At 33.4% G+C, this 18,713-nt stretch overlaps 1 protein-coding gene across 1 annotated transcript in view; it reads left to right on the forward strand.

The window, feature by feature from the left end:
* Positions 1-18,713, forward strand: part of LOC114349527 (sodium-dependent transporter bedraggled) — a 413,358-nt gene that overhangs the window by 98,857 nt on the left and 295,788 nt on the right. The window contains exon 2 of the mRNA XM_050659642.1: positions 7,259-7,291. The gene's annotated coding sequence lies outside the window, so the exon portion shown is untranslated. The remainder of the gene's footprint in view (positions 1-7,258; positions 7,292-18,713) is intronic.

The raw sequence follows: 18,713 nt of genomic DNA on the forward strand, positions 1-18,713 counted from the left end.
ATCATGACGTCATTGTTTTTGTTGTGTGTGAGTATTCTTTTTCAGTCGTAATTAAAGTGTAGCTGTGTTTACGCTGTTAATTGGTACTCTGCACGTTTGTTTTTTGTCCTTTGCGAATTGCCATTTCCTTGTTGGCTGACTAAGGATATAAATTAACAAGTATATGCTAATAAACTTATATGGATCAAAACTCCCAAGAAGTGAATGTACACCATTGGCTTGCATCAATGCAAAATATTTAATTTGTCTCTATACTCTATACCAGGGGTGGGCAAAAGCCGGCCCGTGGGCCGGATCCGGCCCTTTTCCTTACTTTATCCGGCCCGTTAAGAAATCCCGCAAGCAATTTTTTTAAGAGGGTACCCGCAAAATTTCGGGCAAATGCTTTCTAAATGCATTTATTTTTTTCGAATCCTGAGAAAACTAATAAGTATTTATGAAAAATTTAAACGCAGAATGAAATATTACATTATTACAGAGGGCCGAAAAGTCCCTGAAAACTTCTATAATGTTTATTTTAATGAGTCACAGGGGTGAAAAAAAGAGAAAATTTAGTCCGATTTTTAATTTGACATATCTCATTCAAAAGAAACTTTTTGTTTATTCTAAGGGACTTTCGGCAATCGGTAATAATGTAATCTTTTATTCTGCGTTTAAATTCTTCAAAAATATTTATTATTTTTCTCAGGATTAAAAAAAATGAATGCATTTAAAAAGCATTGGTCCGAAATTTTCGCATTTGGTTCGTAGTGTTTATATAAATTATGAATCTGTATCTTCTGCTTTTCTTAAAATTGTCTGTGTTTAACCAGGTCCAGGCGCGAATATTTTTCGGCCAAGGCATTTGTCGGCCACGGCATTTATCGTCTACCAGGACCCCTTTTCCTTCGATTTTACCCTTCATAATCAGCTGCCGCAATAACAACGTACTTATCATTTCTAAGTATGTTCTCCTTCTTCTTGCTGTCTTTCTCATTTTATTGAAGGTCAAAAGTTCTCTAGTCCTTCCCCATTCTGTGTAACACCATTTCGTTCGTAATATGATCGGTCCATGGTATTTTCAAAATTCTTCTAAAAAGCCACATCTCAAAAGTTTCCAGATTTTTCATTAAGTCAGCATTAACAATCCAATGTTTTGCTGAAGATGGGGAAGGAATGCGAAGTCATAAAAACCATACAAACGAGAAAAGTGGAATATCTAGGCCACATAATGAGAGGGGAAAAGTACTCCCCGCTAAATCTTATAATCCAAAGAAAAATCTTGGGAAAGAGAAACGTGGGACGTAGGAGGATTTCCTGGTTGCGAAATTTAAGGGAGTGGTACGGGTGCAGTTCAATACAATTGTTCAGAGCTGCAGGCGACAAATTTAAGATTGCTGTAATGGTAGCCAACCTCCGATAGAAGATGATACTGCAAGAAGAAGAACAATCCAATAAAGAAGAATAGAGTGGACATAACATTTTTATTATTATCCCGGTTTTTCATGGCGTTCTCCGCCTTCCGGTTTCCAGCTTCGTCGGTTGTTGCATTCACCAGGGTGAATGTTCCTATCCGACATTGCCTCCTGAATGCCGCCTAGTCAGGATTGTTTCGGCCTTCCTCTCTTCCTTCTTTCCCTTGGCGTCCATTTTAAAATTTGCTGTGGCAGCCTGTCATCGTCCATTTTTCTACATGACCATACAAGATCAGTTGTTTCCTTTAAATTTTGTCTATGATGGTTGACTTGACATAACATTTTACCATCCGATATCAGATTTGCAGATTGAACCTTTGGTTACTCAGAAATTTCTTCATCTTCAAAAAGGCTGATCTTATGATTACTCTATTCTTGATCGAATTTCTGAATTTCATTTTTTATCTGGATCCTGGTTATGGCTTAATATAATGGACCATATTAATAATTTTGTAATTTTACTGGGCATAACTTGTTCGCATGTACACTCAAGTAAGACAATTTATTATTACTGTTATTTATTATTAACAGTCAAATGTACCTACTTGTCCATTTGTTTTAAAATGATCCTTATAGTATTTTTGTCAAAAAAATTTCTTGGGCAGAAAAAAACTACCAAAAACATTAGCTTGTGCGTAGCGTGCATACCTACTGGGTATAATCCTCCGGCCCTAGAGACATTTTGAAAATTTCATTTTGGCCCGCGCTTAAAAGTATTTGCCCACCCCTGCTCTATACTATACTAATTAATCTCTTTAGTATCTTGGATAATATTGCACAAAATGGAAATGTTGAACAAACATCTTCTTCTTTTTAATGTGCTCTCTCCTCAGTGGAGGTTGGCTACTACAATTATTGCAAATTCTTGTCTGCCTTCAGCTGTTATTTCCATTGTCGGATGTTTCTTAGCCACGATAGTCTTTTCCTTCCTAGCCCTCTCTTTCACTCGATCTTTCCTTTCACTATTCGTTGAGTATATTGGTATCTACTGTTCCTCAGTATGTGACCTAGATATGCCTTTCATTGTGTTGGCCAGAACTTTCATTGTCTTGAAAAGTTTTCGTGCTTTGCCTATTCTATGCAGCACTTCCTCGTTTGAAGTTTGAGGTATGCGATGTCCATGCAATTTTAAGGATTCTCCGATAGATTCACACTGCAATGTCTCCAATTTATTTACAGTTGCTGTTTTAAGGGTCCACATTTCAACTGCATACAGAAGAGTCAATCAGACCTAGCATTTTGATAAACGTAGTCTAAATTCGAGTTTTATTCGAGAATCACATAGCAGTCTTTTACTTTTTTCGAAAGATTTTCTGGCCTGTTCTATTCTCGATCTTATTTCTAGATCAGGATTTATTCTGCTAATGACCAACACCCCAAGTACTTAAATTTATTGACCTCTTCAAAAATGTGCCCGTTTATTGTGCAAGGTTGAAGTACATTCTGGTTTTTTCGGATTGACATCACCTTGGTCTTCGTAATAGTTATTTTCATGTCGAATTGCTCACAGATCGAGTTGATCCTGTCAATGAGTCGTTGCAGACCCAAATCGGAACCCATAATCAACACTGCGTCATCGGCGTATCTGATGCTATTGATATTTACGTAATTCACCTTGACGCTGTCCTTGGAATCCTGCAGTGCTTAAGTAAGAACTCGGAATAAAGATTAGATAGCAGTGGTGACAAAATATATCCTTGTCTAACTCCCCTCTTAATTTCTACTTTTGCGGACGTGGAAGTTGCAATCTTAATTCTGGCGTTTTAATTCCGGTATAAGTTCTTTAGTAGTTTGATGTCTTTCCTATCTAAACCGACTTCTTGCAATCGCTCTAATAATAGATCATGTCTTACTCTATCAAATGCTTTTTCGAAAACTATGAACAAACATGGACGCAAATAAAGTATGTATGACCAAAGCAGCGCAAGCCAGTGCTTGAAATGTAAAAGATGAATACAAGGAATGGTTCGATGGGGAATGTAAAATATAACTAGATAAACGAAATAAATCAAGATTTAAAATGATTCAAGAAAAAACACCAGAGATAGAGAGAAAGTACAACGAACAAAGAAAACGAACATATAAAAAAAAGAAGAAAATACAAAGAAGGTAAAATGCATAGCAAACAGCTTTAAAAATAGAGAAATACTTATATCAAGGGGTAAAAAATGAGAGAAAGAAGTGTTACCAAAGAAAACCTTTACCAAAAGCAAAAATGGAAGTAATTTAGAAAGTGACGAGAAAATACTGAACAAATGGAAAGAATACTTCGAAGAGCTTCTAGATGAAATACCCACAAACAGAATATGAAGAAGAAGAACTACGTTCATTCCCAAGATAATCGTCAGGGACGCCAGTTTCAGAGCTGCGACGATACGACATACCCACCGATCGCATCTAAACATTCCGTATATGTATTTGGAACCTAGGAGTTTTCTATTGGTTCGTTGCAGCACGCGATCATATTTTAACCAATAGGCGGCGAGGTTCCAAACGCATATACGGAATGTTATTCGGTTCCAAATTCATATACGGAATGTTAAATATTCGTACACCGAAAAAGATAAGTTTTTATTAGTCTCTTAAAAGGAGATTGATTTTAAAATACTTGTTACTGTTTAATGAAACAAAAATAAAACAACTATAGTATTTGGAATGTTATTTGGCGCGAAATCCATATACGGTATTTTAAATATTCGTAGAACAAAAAGACGATTTTTATTAAAGCCAGTTAAAACGAGAGTGGAATACGAGCTTCATAATGATAATTAAATGCAAGTTGTATACACGATTTTTTATATGATCGTTCACAAAAAAAATATATTCAAATTTATTAATTTTGTAACGCAAACAAATTAAGTAGTTTGTCAGTTTGTTTGTCAGTGACAGTTTATTTGACTCACCATTGGTTACTGCGCGTGTGCCACCTTTATCGCAAATGTCATATCGCGATTCTATTGGTTAAAAAATTGTATCTTATTGAAAATCTGTATCATAATGAAGTTCAATATGATACAGGTAGTGACATCATAATTGATATATTATAGTGTGAGAATAGAAAAATTATTGTTACTGTATTATTAAAGATCCATAGGGAAAAAGGTTTTCCTGTAGTTGGCTGTATACCATATAATACAAAAAACGAATAAAGTCCTTTATAAAAGGTCTATATTTAAAATCCCTAAAAAGGGCTACATCACAGAACTAGTTTTCGATTGGTTGACCAATCATCATCAGTGCTTTCCTAAAATGAATATCTTCTTCTTCTTGTAGTGCCTATCCGTTTCGGATGCTGGCGACCATCATGGGAATCTGCACTTTGCACACTGCTGCTCTGAAAAGATTTGTAGTGGTTGTGTTGAACCACGTTCGTAGATTTTTCAGCCAGGAAATCCTTCGCCTTCCTGGTCCTCGCTTTCCCTCTACTGTTCCCTGCAAGACCAGTTGCAGCAGTCCATATCTCTCACTGTTCCTCATGATGTGACCGAGGTATTCGATTTTGGCTGTTTTTATTTTGATTAACAGCTCTTTTTCTTTTTTCATTCTCAGCAAAACACCCTCATTAGTAATGTGGTCGGTATAAGATATCTTCAGGATTCGACGATAAAGCCACATCTCAAAAGCCTCAATTTTCTTGCAGGTGGCGTCTGTGAGAGTCCACGACTCAACTCCGTACAACAGTATAGGAAATATATAACATCGTAGTAATCTGACTTTTATGGGTATCGACAAATCATGACATTTGAACAACTTTGCCATTTTTTGAAATGCAGATCTTGCTTTCTCTATCCTACATTTGATTTCTATAGAATGGTCCCAATTTTCATTGACGTTCGTACCAAGGTAGGTGTATGTTTTTACTCTTTCTATTTGTTGACCATTCACACTGATTCGTCCAAATTGCTGTTCATTCTTAGAGATCATCATACATTTGGTTTTCTTAGTGTTTAGTGAAAGTGAAAGTCCGTATCTCTGACTGACTTCTGCGATTCTGCTCATTAACTCCTGTAGGGCTTCAGAACTGTCAGCGAATACCACAGTGTCGTCTGCGTATCTTATGTTATTGATACATTCTCCGTTAATTCTAATTCCGGCTTCAACATCATCCAATGCTTCTTGAAAGATTTCCTCAGAGTAGATGTTAAACAGCAGTGGGGATAGTATACATCCCTGACGGACCCCACGTTTGATTTTGATATCGTCGGATTCTCCTGCCTCTGTCCGGATAGATGATGTTTGATTCCAGTACAGATTGCTGATAATCCTTAAATCACAGGTGTTTATTCCAATATTGGTTAATATCTCCATCAGCTTGTCGTGCTTTACTGTATCGAACGCTTTATGGTAATCAATGAAACATGCATAAATATCGCAATTCACGTCTCTACATCGTTGAAATAGCACTTGTATACTAAATAGAGCCTCTCTTGTACCCACTGCATTTCGAAAACCAAACTGTGTTCGGCTGATTTTTTCTTCGCACAGTCTATATATCCTTTGATGTATAATTTTTAGAAATAGCTTTAAAATATGGCTCATTAAGCTGATGGTTCGGAAATCACTGCAGGATACGGACTTTGTTTTCTTTGGTAAAGCAACAAACGTCGACTTCCGAAAAATGAATATAACCTTATAAAATAATGCAAAGATTTTAAAATTTTGACTACGGTTAAAAAAAGTTGTACGTTATACTCACGTGATCTTACATGCTAACCACCAAAATATTTGTAATTATGTAATATATGTAAATAAAATTTGTAATATTATATTTTCGTGGTTAGCATGGTAAGGTCACGTGACTATAACCTACAACTTTTTTTAAACGTAGTCAAAATTTTAAAACCTTTGCATCATTTTATCAGGTTATATTCATTTTAGGAAAGCACTGATGATGATTGGTCAACCAATCGAAAACTAGTTCTGTGATGTAGCCCTTTTTAGGGATTTTAAATATAGACTTTTTATAAAATACTTTATTCGTTTTTTGTATTATATGGTATACAGCCAACTACAGGAAAACCTTTTTTCTTGTGGATCTTTAATAATACATTAACAATAATTTTTCTATTCTCATACTATAATATATCGATTATGATGTCACTACCTGTATCATAATGAACTTCATTATGATACAGATTTTCATTAGGATACAGATTTTTAACCAATATAATCGCGATATGATATTTACGATAAAGGTGGCACACGCGCAATAACCAATGGCGAATCAAATACATACTATTTGACAGTTCTCAATATGTAAAGAAACTGTCATACTGACAAACTACTTAATTTGTTTGCGTTACAAAATTAATAAATTTGAATATATTTTTTTGTGAATGATCATAGAAAAAATCGTGTATACAACTTGCATTTAATTATCATTATGAAGCTCGTACTCTATACGAAACTCGCCGCTAGGCGGTTCGTTTCGTATCACTTATACTCGCTTCATAATGACCATCATTAAATGCTCGTTGCATAATATACTATTAAAAACCAGTCTCATTTTAATTGGCTTTAATAAAAATCGTCTTTTCGTTCTACGAATATTTAACATATATGCGATAGGACCGCGTGCTGCAACGAACCAATAGAAAACTCCTAGGTTCCAAATACATATACCCCACCGATCACGTACTTGTCTGAAACTTGCGTCTTTGCTTATCTTGGGAATGAACGTAGCATAGTAATATAATTTTCTGCAATGGTAATGTGGGCCGTGATTGTTATGAATTTTCTTAGTGTTTCTGTAACCGATGAACAGCTTATCCTTATATATTATTTATATAAATTTTTTGTTTCAGTTCTACAGCAGTGCCTGTCACTTTCGGTTTAATGTAAGTATTTTTTCTTATCTTTGAACCACTGTAACTTCCTTTGATACAAAAATGTTCGGGACTTAAAGCACACCGAAATAGCGTCTTTAGCGCTTCCTATCTTTATATAAATATATAACAAAGTGTGTGTAATATCATCGAAATTTTTTGTTCCTTTGAAACCCAATACCATTGTATATGGAATATATCGTTCAACCGCCAGCCTAAAATCCACACCAAACAGTGAGTTTTTGGGGAATGCATTGGATACTCTTGGATCTTTTTTTTTTGTTTATTTAATCACAAAATATATTTCTGATTTTTTTTCCTGATTTTTCAGTAAGATACTCCAACTTCAAAAATCGGAAAACCTAATTTTTATGGGATTTAGAGGATTTTCCTCATTTTATAGATTTCAAAATAGATCAAATCACGGTTTTTTTAAAGGTTATATATAATTTGAAATAACTGAATCCTTTAGTTAGGACATTAAAAATTGCGCGAATTACATTCAAATCCCCAAAAACCATGTTGTGTCAAGAGTTTTTTCGAGTATTTTCGACTTATAATTTTTTAATTAGAGTTTTTGCAAATTATATTTCTGAGCTCGATACAACCTGACTCAATGTTTTCATTTTTTTTACGTTTTATATGATTAAAAATAGGACAAAGCGCAATTTAGCCAGCCACCCCTCCCCTACCTCCAAAAAGGTAATTTTTTCGTTTTTATTTGTTTTCCGGTGGGTTACGACCAATTTAAAAATTTAAAAATTTCAAAAAAATTACACGCATCGTTGAGGTTTATACAAAAGACTGTTAATTTTTATTGACAAGTAGGCCATTTTTTAGATATGGCTGCAGGCCTAATTTTTTTATTTTGTTAATTTTATCAAACACTCTATTTCTGATTTTTTCCAGATTTTCCGTAAGTTGCGCCATCTTCAGAAACCCGAAAAACTGATATTTTAGGGGGTCTTAGGGGAATTTCCCCATTTAATAGACTGCAAAAAAGATCAAATCAAGGTTTTTTATAGGTTATAAATAATTTGAAGTAACTCAATCCTTTACGTTTACGACATTCAAAAATAGAGCGAAACGCATTCAAACCCCCAAAAACCTTTTGCGGGGTTATTAATATATTTTGAAATCGATCAAATCTGAATCAATTTTTTATAAGAGATGGAAAAATCGAAAAACATTTGAAAACCTGGTTTTTCGCATAAGATGAAGTTGCATATATATCTCTACAGGGTCATTCCCTATCAACTCAACACACCTAATTTCCACCCCTCTTCAGATTTGGTTATAATTTGGAATACTCATAGTGGCTAATAAGGGAAAGGTTATGTAAAGTTTTCCAAAAAAAAGTCCAACAAAACACCGCGACCATACTTTATTGGAAGGGTTGTAGAAGCTGTCCTAATTAAGCTAGAATGCTGGAAAGGTGTCATTTTGCAGTATTTTTAAAGCTCTTTACAGTGATAGGAGTATAATATACAACATGATGTTATGATAAACAAGTTTTTCTCAAACAAAAAAATATATTTTGTTTAAGTTTTTTTCCAAAAAGTACATACATAATTCAAAATTTTCATAATATTCCTACAAATACATAATACTGTTGTTAATAACATATAATACTTTTATTACGGGATGGTGATGGGTTCAACATAAAAAAATTAATTTTACACATACAGGATGGTGCAAATGAAAAGAATAAATTCGTAATGTCGCAAGCTGGCGACTTTAAGGAAAAATCCCAAAACAGGTAGATTTTTATTTTTAAATTGTAATTTTTTGGCATATATATCATACTAGTGACGTCATCCATCTGGGCGTGATGACGTAATCGATGAATTTTTAATTGAGACTATAGATCGTGTGTTAGCTCATTTGAAAGGTTATTTAATTCTCTCTTCAGTAATATAAACAATAACATAAATATTTATACAGGGTGACAAAAGAAGTTTTTTTTAATTAAATTAATTGACAAAAAAGAAGAATGAATGTAATTTATCTGTTTCTGGCAACAGTAAAATCTATTTTAAATTAAATAAATTACATTCCGTCTTCTTTTTTGTCAATTAATTTAATTTAAAAAAAAACTTTTTTTGCCACCCCGTATAAATAATTATATTATTGTTTATTAATTACTGAATAGAGAATTGAATAACCTTTCAAATGAGCTGGCACACGACACCTAGTCTCATTTAAAAAATCATCGATTACGTCATCACTTCCAGATGAATGACGTCACTAGTATGATATATATAGGTATGCCAAAAAATTACAATTTAAAAATAAAAATCGACCTATTTCGGGATTTTTCCAAAGTCGCCAGCTTGCGACATTACGAATTTATTCCTTTTATTTGCACCATACTGCATGTGTAAAATTTATTTTTTATGTTGGACCCATCACCATCCCATGATAAAATTTTTATGTTATTAACAACAGTACTATGTATGTATTTGTAGGAATATTATGAAAATTTTAAATTATGTACTTTTTGAAAACAAACATCATGCTGATAATATCACTGTAAAGAGCTTTAAAAATGCTGCAAAATGACACCTATCAAAGCATTCTAGCGCAATTAGGACAGCTTTTACAACCATTCCAATAAAGTATGATAGCAATGTTTTGGATTTTTTTGGACAACTTTACATAACCATATTTTGGAAACGACTTGAGATAAAAATTTAAAATTTTGTATTTTTCTTCATCTGATCATCCACTATGAGTACTCTAAATTTAAAAAAAAATCTAAATAGATCAGGAAAAAATTAATTCAAAGTGTGTTGATTTGACCTGGAATAGCTCTACAGCTGAATTTTTTGAAATATTTAGATTGATCGCAACCCACCGGAACAAATAATTAATAAAACCAAAAAATTACCGGTTTTTGGGGAGAAGGGAGTGGGTAGCGGGTTAAAATTGCGCTGAGCTTTATTTTTTAATCACATAGGATTTAGAAAAATGAAAACAATTGAATTTTGGGAGTGATGGCATTTTGCGTACCGTAACTGGGTTACCTATTCCCGTTGACCAAATCCGTGTTTCCTTCACCTTCGGGTCCGATTTCTCAACCACATGTCTATTGATCAATACGTGGTGCATTACTTATATCGTCAGTCACTTAATCCTTATCTGCGTTAGCAGCAGTCCCTTTATTCTCAATTTCACAAAGCAACCCAAACAAAATGTAGCAGTGATGCGCTACTGACCGTTGCAAATGTAATACCACGTTATCGCTCCTTTATGTGTCTTGTGTTGTAATGCGAAAATAAACAATAATAACAATATGTATATGAGTGATGACAATAGATACGACAGCTGATTGTTTTCGTGAAATACCCATCCATTATTTATTCCGCATGTCGACATCATATTGTGCATATGCATGGAATATATCTTATTTATTATAAATAGAAACCTTTGTATAAAAGTTTAAAAAAATAAGGTAACTATACAGGGTGCGGCAGATAAACAACCAGTTAGAAATATCTCGAGAACCAAAGGTAACATGAAAATTTGAATGAAGGGGTTTTGAAGAGTGGACTTTTTGCTACTTCCAGTTATTCCGCAAGTTGCTTTATAACTTTTTTTAATGGTGTCCCATGTATACATATTTTTTACATTTATAAATATTTACGTTATTCTGAACATTTTTGTTACTTCTTCCCTATACCTATTGTGAACCGTCTTTGAGTTATAATGGTTTTTTTATGAAAATTACAATTCAACAGTTGTATTCTATCAGTTATGACCTATGGAATGGAGACGATGTCACTTACAGAGGTATAGATGTTCCATCCTATCTATTACGTATAAGACGTATTAGTATAAGATAATATTTATGGATTACCGTCAAAGGCCGATATGATGAACCAAAAAAGAAGATGTATTTGGTCATATTTCTAGTGACTTTCTTGGGTGTGAATCTGTCTTTTTAGTTTACTCCTCTTGGTTTAAAAACAAAGCTTAGCTTAACATTTACATCCTGGTTCGAAGAAGCTATTGAAAGGTACCAAGAATTTATTAAAGAGAGAAATACAAAAATAGCATCAACCATCTGGAACAAAAACAGAAACAAAATAAAGAACTACACTATTACTTACTAATAGTAGTTAATACAAGTCTTTCGAAAGTCTGTACACGATTGTCCATCATGCAAGTTACTATCACGCATATCCTGAATGTAGACGTGTGGGGATTTGGCAACCCTGGGGTTGAAAGCCAGCAAGGAACGATGCGAAATTTCGTAACACTTACTGGTTTACACAAAAAGGCCACTACAAACTTATAAGTAATTACTTTTATATCAAAAGCTTGACAAATCTTTGATAGATTCAAAAAGCACTGTGGGTGAAGTAAATCCTTGACGGACTTTTGAGGGCTTCAGAAACAGAGATGTTGCTTCGTTCCCGTCTTAATCTGCTCTGTCTTTGTAGGCGGGTGTTTGGTGTTCGGGTTCGGGGAGTCTTATATGTATTATGCACAAGAAACATTAAACACTGTTGTTCTTTATATTTACAGATTTAAGAACGTTGGTAAATTATTGTCAAAAATTATTGTCAAAAATTATTGCCACTATTTAATAGTTATTTATGATACAAGTGTTAAAAGTACAATTTTAAGGCACACATGTGAAAGTTTGCAAAATGAATGAAGCGAATTCTACAATTCACATGAGTGCCTTAAAAATGTACTTTTTAACACGTATATATTTTTGTTAATTGCTGAAACCATGAAACCTATGACCCGTAAACGGTAGAACTGGTTGTCTACACTCGAGGGGAATGTCTAAAAATTCTTAGCGAAAATATTATACCGTTACATAAACTTGTTTTTCCTACAAACTTGTTAAAAATGCAATAATACGGTTTAAATTAAATTTTAAAAAAACCTTTTAAACCACCTTTTTCAAATTGCGCAAGTTGTACTATTAATATTAATGTTAATAAATGAAATATAAATATTTTGACGTTATACAATTTGGCAATTCACTTTTAACTGCAGTGCCTTAAAAATTTTAAAGCACATGCGCCTTAAAGTAGCATTTTTAACGCTCCTATGGAGTGCTAAAAATTGCATTTTTAACACGGCTGTTGAAAAAAATATTTAATTAATAAATTAAATATTTTTAAATAGTTGTAGATATATGTTCGAAAGGATTTATTCTAACAATAATACCTATAATCTAAAAGAAATGTCCTGACGAGCAATTGAATGAAAAACGATTGACCCAATTTTTTTATTTGTGGTTGTGCTTTTTTCCTTGTGTAGTATTAAGTTGATTGACTATTTACTTCTCTAATTGGCTCAATGACCAAAGGTCTAAACGTGAAAAACAAAAACAATGTGTCACATTAGAAAAACAATCAATAATTTAGCCATAAGACTAATTTTGTATAGTTCTTCCATTGTATCTTTGCACATGGATGAAATTATTAACGAATTACTTTTTGTTGTTCTGAAGCTATTTTCTTGTGGCACTTTTATAATCAACTATTTTTAATGGGAAATAAGCCACAATTTTACCAAAAAAATGATTTTATTAACGCTTCGACGCCCAAGTCGGGTGTCGTTGTCAAAATACAAAATAATACTAGATTAAACAAAAATGTTGTTGCTTACCAAAAAATTCTTCTAATAATTTATTTATTCTGACTCATTTATATCGGTAATTCAGACATATTATATTATAAATTTTAAAGTAGAAGACTTTAAAATGATATTGCCAATATTGATTAGTTGCGTTCCTGGGACGACTTTACTAAAAGATAGTTCATTCGATTACATGAAATCAACCTCAACTCAAGAATATCCGCCACAAAAATCATAGCATGTGATCTGTCTTTAAAAAGACAACCAAATGCAACGGTAGCAGTAAAATTCTCGCGCTAGAGATTCCATAGTAAATCACCAGGGAAAACCTCTTGATACTATCCCGATATCGTAAGTATTTGGGCTTACATTTAGGTTACTCTCAAAACTAATACCAGATATTAATTAAACTAATACTTAATACATATTTTATATTTTAGTATTATTTATATAATATCTATGCATTATTAATATTATTTATAATTTAAAATAGCATATATTATATTAAAGTCAGAATTTGGTATTAGTTTTGAGAGTAACCTAAATGTAAGCCCAAATACTTACGATATCGGGATAGTATCACGAGGTTTTTTCCTGGTTTTCCCTCGTGATTTACTATGGAATCTCTAGCGCGAGAATTTTACTGCCACCGTCGCATTTGGTTGTCTTTTTAAAGACAGATCACATGCTATGATTTTTTGTGGCGGATATTCTTGAGTTGAGGTTGATTTCATGTAATCGAATGAACTGTCTTTTAGTAAAGTCGTCCCAGGAACGCAACTCATCAATATTGGCAATATAATTTTAAAGTCTTCTAATTTAAAATGTATAATACATGTCTGAATTGCCGATATAAATGAGTCAGATTAAATAAATTATTAGAAGAATTGTTTGCTAAGCAACAACATTTTTGTTTAATCTAGTATTATTTTGTATTTTGACAACGACACCCGACTTGGGCGTCGAAACGTTAATAAAATCATTTTTTTGGTAAAATTGTGGCTTATTTCCCATTAAAAATAGTAGAATTACTTTTTATACTACAGTAGAGCGTCGATAATCCGAACTAATTGGTACAGGGGTAGTTCGGATTATCAAATTGTTCGGATTATCGAACATATGTTCAAAATACATACAAAGCTCATGAACATAGTACATGTGTACATATGTACATACGTTTTAGTTACAAGGAATAAAACACCTGCATAATAAACAAATATATTGTAGGTATGTATTTCTGCATAAACAAAACAAAAATCCGCGGTCATATTTTGCCCATATTTTGTCATATTAAATCCAAAAATTCGGTCCGCGATCATATTTTTTAATTTTATAATTTTTTTTGCGTTCGGATTAGCGATCGTTCGGATTACTAGGGTTCGGATTTTCTACGCTCTACTGTACTTCTTTTTTTACTCATAGAAACTTGTACCGCAAAATTAAACCGCTTGTCCATAGAAACCACAATAAGTTAAACATAACGAGTTTATTCCACAACGTATTATGTTTTCCGTCTTTTGCGTTATTTTGCCGGTTCTGAGTGCACTCATCACTGTATAATTAAATATAAATGTAAGTGCCTAACTACAATACAACTTTATAAAATACGTCCACCGGACCACCGATATAGCCTTTTCCTAATTATTACATTGACATTACATATCAATGATATTACATATTATCGACGTACGTTTATTAACGTTTTGATTTATTCTTGTTCTCATGATCATTTTTCAGTGCGTCATTATTTATGACGTCATATACTGTATTGGGTGTGTCGAGACTTATTTTATGTAATTATTGACGAATCTGACAGATGCCAGAATCATACTTAGCCATAGGTGAAAAGCTTGTGGAATTAAACTAATTAGTAATTTAGTAGATTTGATTTTTACACAATATGTTAACATGTAGGTATTTTTTATAAAGGGGAATAAAATTAAAAAGTAAACAATATTGTTAATTAAATTTATAAATATGGAAACATTAAAAAATGACACAAAACTATCCATAAACTGTATTTTTATCTTCTTCTCTAGGTGCTGTCTCCGCTTCAAAAGTTGGCAATCATCAGAGCGATCTTTATTTCTGAAACCGCGGTTCTAAATAATTCATTGTTATTACATCCAAACCAGTTGCTAAGGTTCTTCAGCCATGAGTTACGTCTCCTTACTATGGATCTTTTTCTTGCAAAATGACTTGGAGTATTAGAATATATTTATTCTAACGAACTAAATTCTAAACCAAAATACAAAACTAACTTTTAACGAACTAAATTCTAAACCAAAACACAATATAATGCACAAAAACGTTATGAAACACAAGGGAAGTCGAATTCGAAATTTCAAAATGACAGGTACACAAAATACTGACCTGAATAATAACCGTCACTTGACTCTTTGACACTTCTAAAAAATGGCCAAAATGGACGAAGTTTTCGTCAAATGTTCGTAATACGTGTATTTGATTGGCTAGAAAAAACGCGCATTCTAAATATCAACGAATCAAACGTAGGTTAGGAATAGACATCTTATGTATATAACCATTGTAATGCTGCATTATTTTTGTGTTTAATCACGGAGCTACCGCTTTTTCCGTCTCATCTAACTTAATGCATTAGAGAGAATTCGAAAAACTGTGACGCACTGAAAAATGATCATGAGAACAAGAATAACTTGTTTGCAAGTGAATCATGACGTTTGTGCAAAGATAAATGGAACAACTATTAAAATCCACAAGGAAAAGAAAATGTTTTTCCTGTAGTTGGCTGTATACCATCGATCACAAAAATTGGAAAAAATCCTTTGTAAAAGGTATAAAATTTTATTAAAATCTCTTTAAAGGGCTACATCACAACAAAACGTTTTCGATTTTTATAAAAAAATCGTCATCAGTGTTAGATAAACTGGATGCTAGCTGAGCCACCAAAGAAAAATATCCTGGTAAAAACCCTTTAAATATAACATACAGTAGGAAAAATGAAAGAATACCCATGAACGAACATATAAAACACGCTGTATTTTCCTGTCACCGTGTCACTCAAAAAATTGGCCAGCGCAAGTACATGTATTAATTATTGTTATATGTACTTGCACTGGACAATTTTCTTTGTGACACGGTGAAAGGAAAATACAGCGTGTTTTATATGTTCGTGCAAGGGTATTCTTTCATTTCTCCGACTGTAGATGCGTTAAAAGTGCATACTTTAATAAAAATGCCTTCTGATGCTCACATGGCAACTAGGATAATGCCCTAAGGTAATGTATTGAAATTTCCCAACACGTGGGTCCAAATTGAGTTGTTTACATTCCAATGACTTACCATTGAGTTGCCATTAAGGGCATTATCCTTAGGGCATTATCCTAGTTGCCATGTGACCATCATAAGGCATTTTATTAAAGTATGCACTTTTAACGCATCTGTTATATTTAAAGGGTTTTTACCCGGATATTTTTCTTTGGTGGCTCAGCTAGCATCCAGTTTATCTAACACTGATGATGATTTTTTATAAAAATCGAAAACGTTTTGTTGTGATGTAGCCCTTTAAAGGGATTTTAATAAAAAATTTTACCTTTTACAAAGGATTTTTCCCATTTTTTTAACTATTAAAATAATAATTAAGTTTTACAATGATTTTTCTAGTTTTATAGCTTGATCTAAAACACTCGTGAAATTTATGTCGATTCAGAGTTGGAATTTTAGTAGTTATTTTCAATATGGTTTTATGTCTCAATTTATTGGTCGTTTGAGTGAAAAATGGTGGCAGGTTTATCCATCGGTATACTTATGTATTAATGACAGTTGTTATGGTTATTGAACCGAAACATTTATTATAAAGAGTGACTGAAACTTTTGCGTTAGACATCGAAATGTGTTTAAAAATTTGTTTATGATTCAGGAATCAAAATTTTTTTCTTAACCTCTGACCTATTCTGGGCAAGTTCAAAATATCGACAAGGTCCGAAGGTTCTCGTTCTCGTCTAGTAGAATATTTTCCATAGTTTCCTCACCCTCAACCTCCTGATAGTTGTTGCTCTTTTAATTAATACTGTCTCTTCATTTTCTTCATCTTGACTCTTATTTTCTAAATAAGTGTTAAGTTAATAAGAGTAAGTTGGAAAGGCTTCTTTGATTATAAAGCTTTCGTTAAAAATCTCGGCTTGCTTATAGTCCTGGATCCCGCGTACCAAATAAAAGATTATTAATTTATTCATAAGAAGCTGAAAATTTATTCATAGTTTAACGGTGTCTAGTTGGACAAATTTTGATGTATGGGAACACTGGAACAGGGGAAGCTTTAATTGTGGAACGTGATAAACGTGTCATCCTGACAAGTTTATGATTGTGAAAACTAGCAGGCTGTTTTGAAGTTTATTCAATAATCAACGTTATATAACATATGAAAAAATGTGTGTCCGACAAAAATGTTGGTCATTTTAACCAGTTCGACACGCAGAACGCAGAACATGTCAAATGACAGGAATTATTTTGGCGATAAACAGAAGTCTGATTTTTGTATGAGAGTTTAATGAAAGGGTAACAAATCAATTGGAAGTTCTGTCCGACAGAATTCATGTGAAGTTTTCGTAGTCCGACATTCGAAAGTGTCTATATCTTACAGATTTCGAACGTCGGACTACGAAAAGTTCCCATGAATTTTGTCGGACAGAGCTTCCAATTGATTTTTTACCATTTCATTAAACTCTCATGCAAAAATCAAACTTCTATTTATCACCAACATAATTCTTGTCATTTGACATGTTCTACGTGTCGAACTGGTTAAAGGCAAGCGTCCACAGACCCGCATCGTACGCAACGGATTTTAGTTTGCCTTGTACAGAAACTTATGTAACCGCGTCCACTGATCCGCATCGTACGGATCGCATTATCGATTGTCAAACTAAAATCCGTTGCGTACGATGCGTACGATGCGGGTCTGTGGACGCTTGACTTAAAATGCCTAACATTTTTGTCAGACAAACATTTTTTCATATATTATAATATAACGTTGGCTATTGAATAAACATAAAAACATCCTGCTAGTTTTCACAATCATAAACTTGCCAGGATGACACGCTTATAACGTTCCACAATAATGAAAGATTCCCCTGTTCTAGTGTTCCCATGTATCAAAGTTTGTCCGACTCGACACCGTTAAGCTGTGAACAAATTTTCAACTTGCTATTAATAATTTTTTATTTGGTGGCCTACGACTATTAGCACACATTGACCCAGAGATTGATACGCCCTTCGATCTTTTCTGCAGAAACCAGAAACCTCTTGGTTGGAAAATGCTTCATCAAGTTATTGAAAAGTCGATCCTTCTTTCGAGCATTTCGAAGTGATGAAAAATGATAAATTTGTAATTCGGAAATAATTAACGAAAATGAGTTCAATTTTGCCACTTATGGGGTTTTTGGACTCGCTGAATACGAATATCATGACGGCGATGGTCACCAAAGCACCTGGTGCTAAGGAAAGGCATCTCCTAAAGTTTTATGGAAATTTGATACAAAATCAATGGAAACTCGTTACTCGGGGATTTTTGGGGTCGCTGAACATTAATGTCACATAGGCAATGGTCTTCGAGACACCTGCTGCCCATAATGAGTTTGATCTGGTGTTTTATGGAAATTAGATACAAAATCCGTGCAAACGGCGATGAAAATTAGATACAAAATCAGTGTACAAAGGTTTTTGGAGTCACTGACTATGAACATCATGACGGCGATGTTCTCCGACGCACCTAGTGACCAAGATAGGCGTCGTCTGCTGTAGTTTTATAGAAATCGATATAATATCAGTCCAAACTCATTATTCGGAGGTGTTTGTG

The sequence above is a fragment of the Diabrotica virgifera genome, chromosome 1, assembly GCF_917563875.1.
Source record: "Diabrotica virgifera virgifera chromosome 1, PGI_DIABVI_V3a".
Taxonomy (NCBI): Eukaryota; Metazoa; Arthropoda; class Insecta; order Coleoptera; family Chrysomelidae; genus Diabrotica; species Diabrotica virgifera.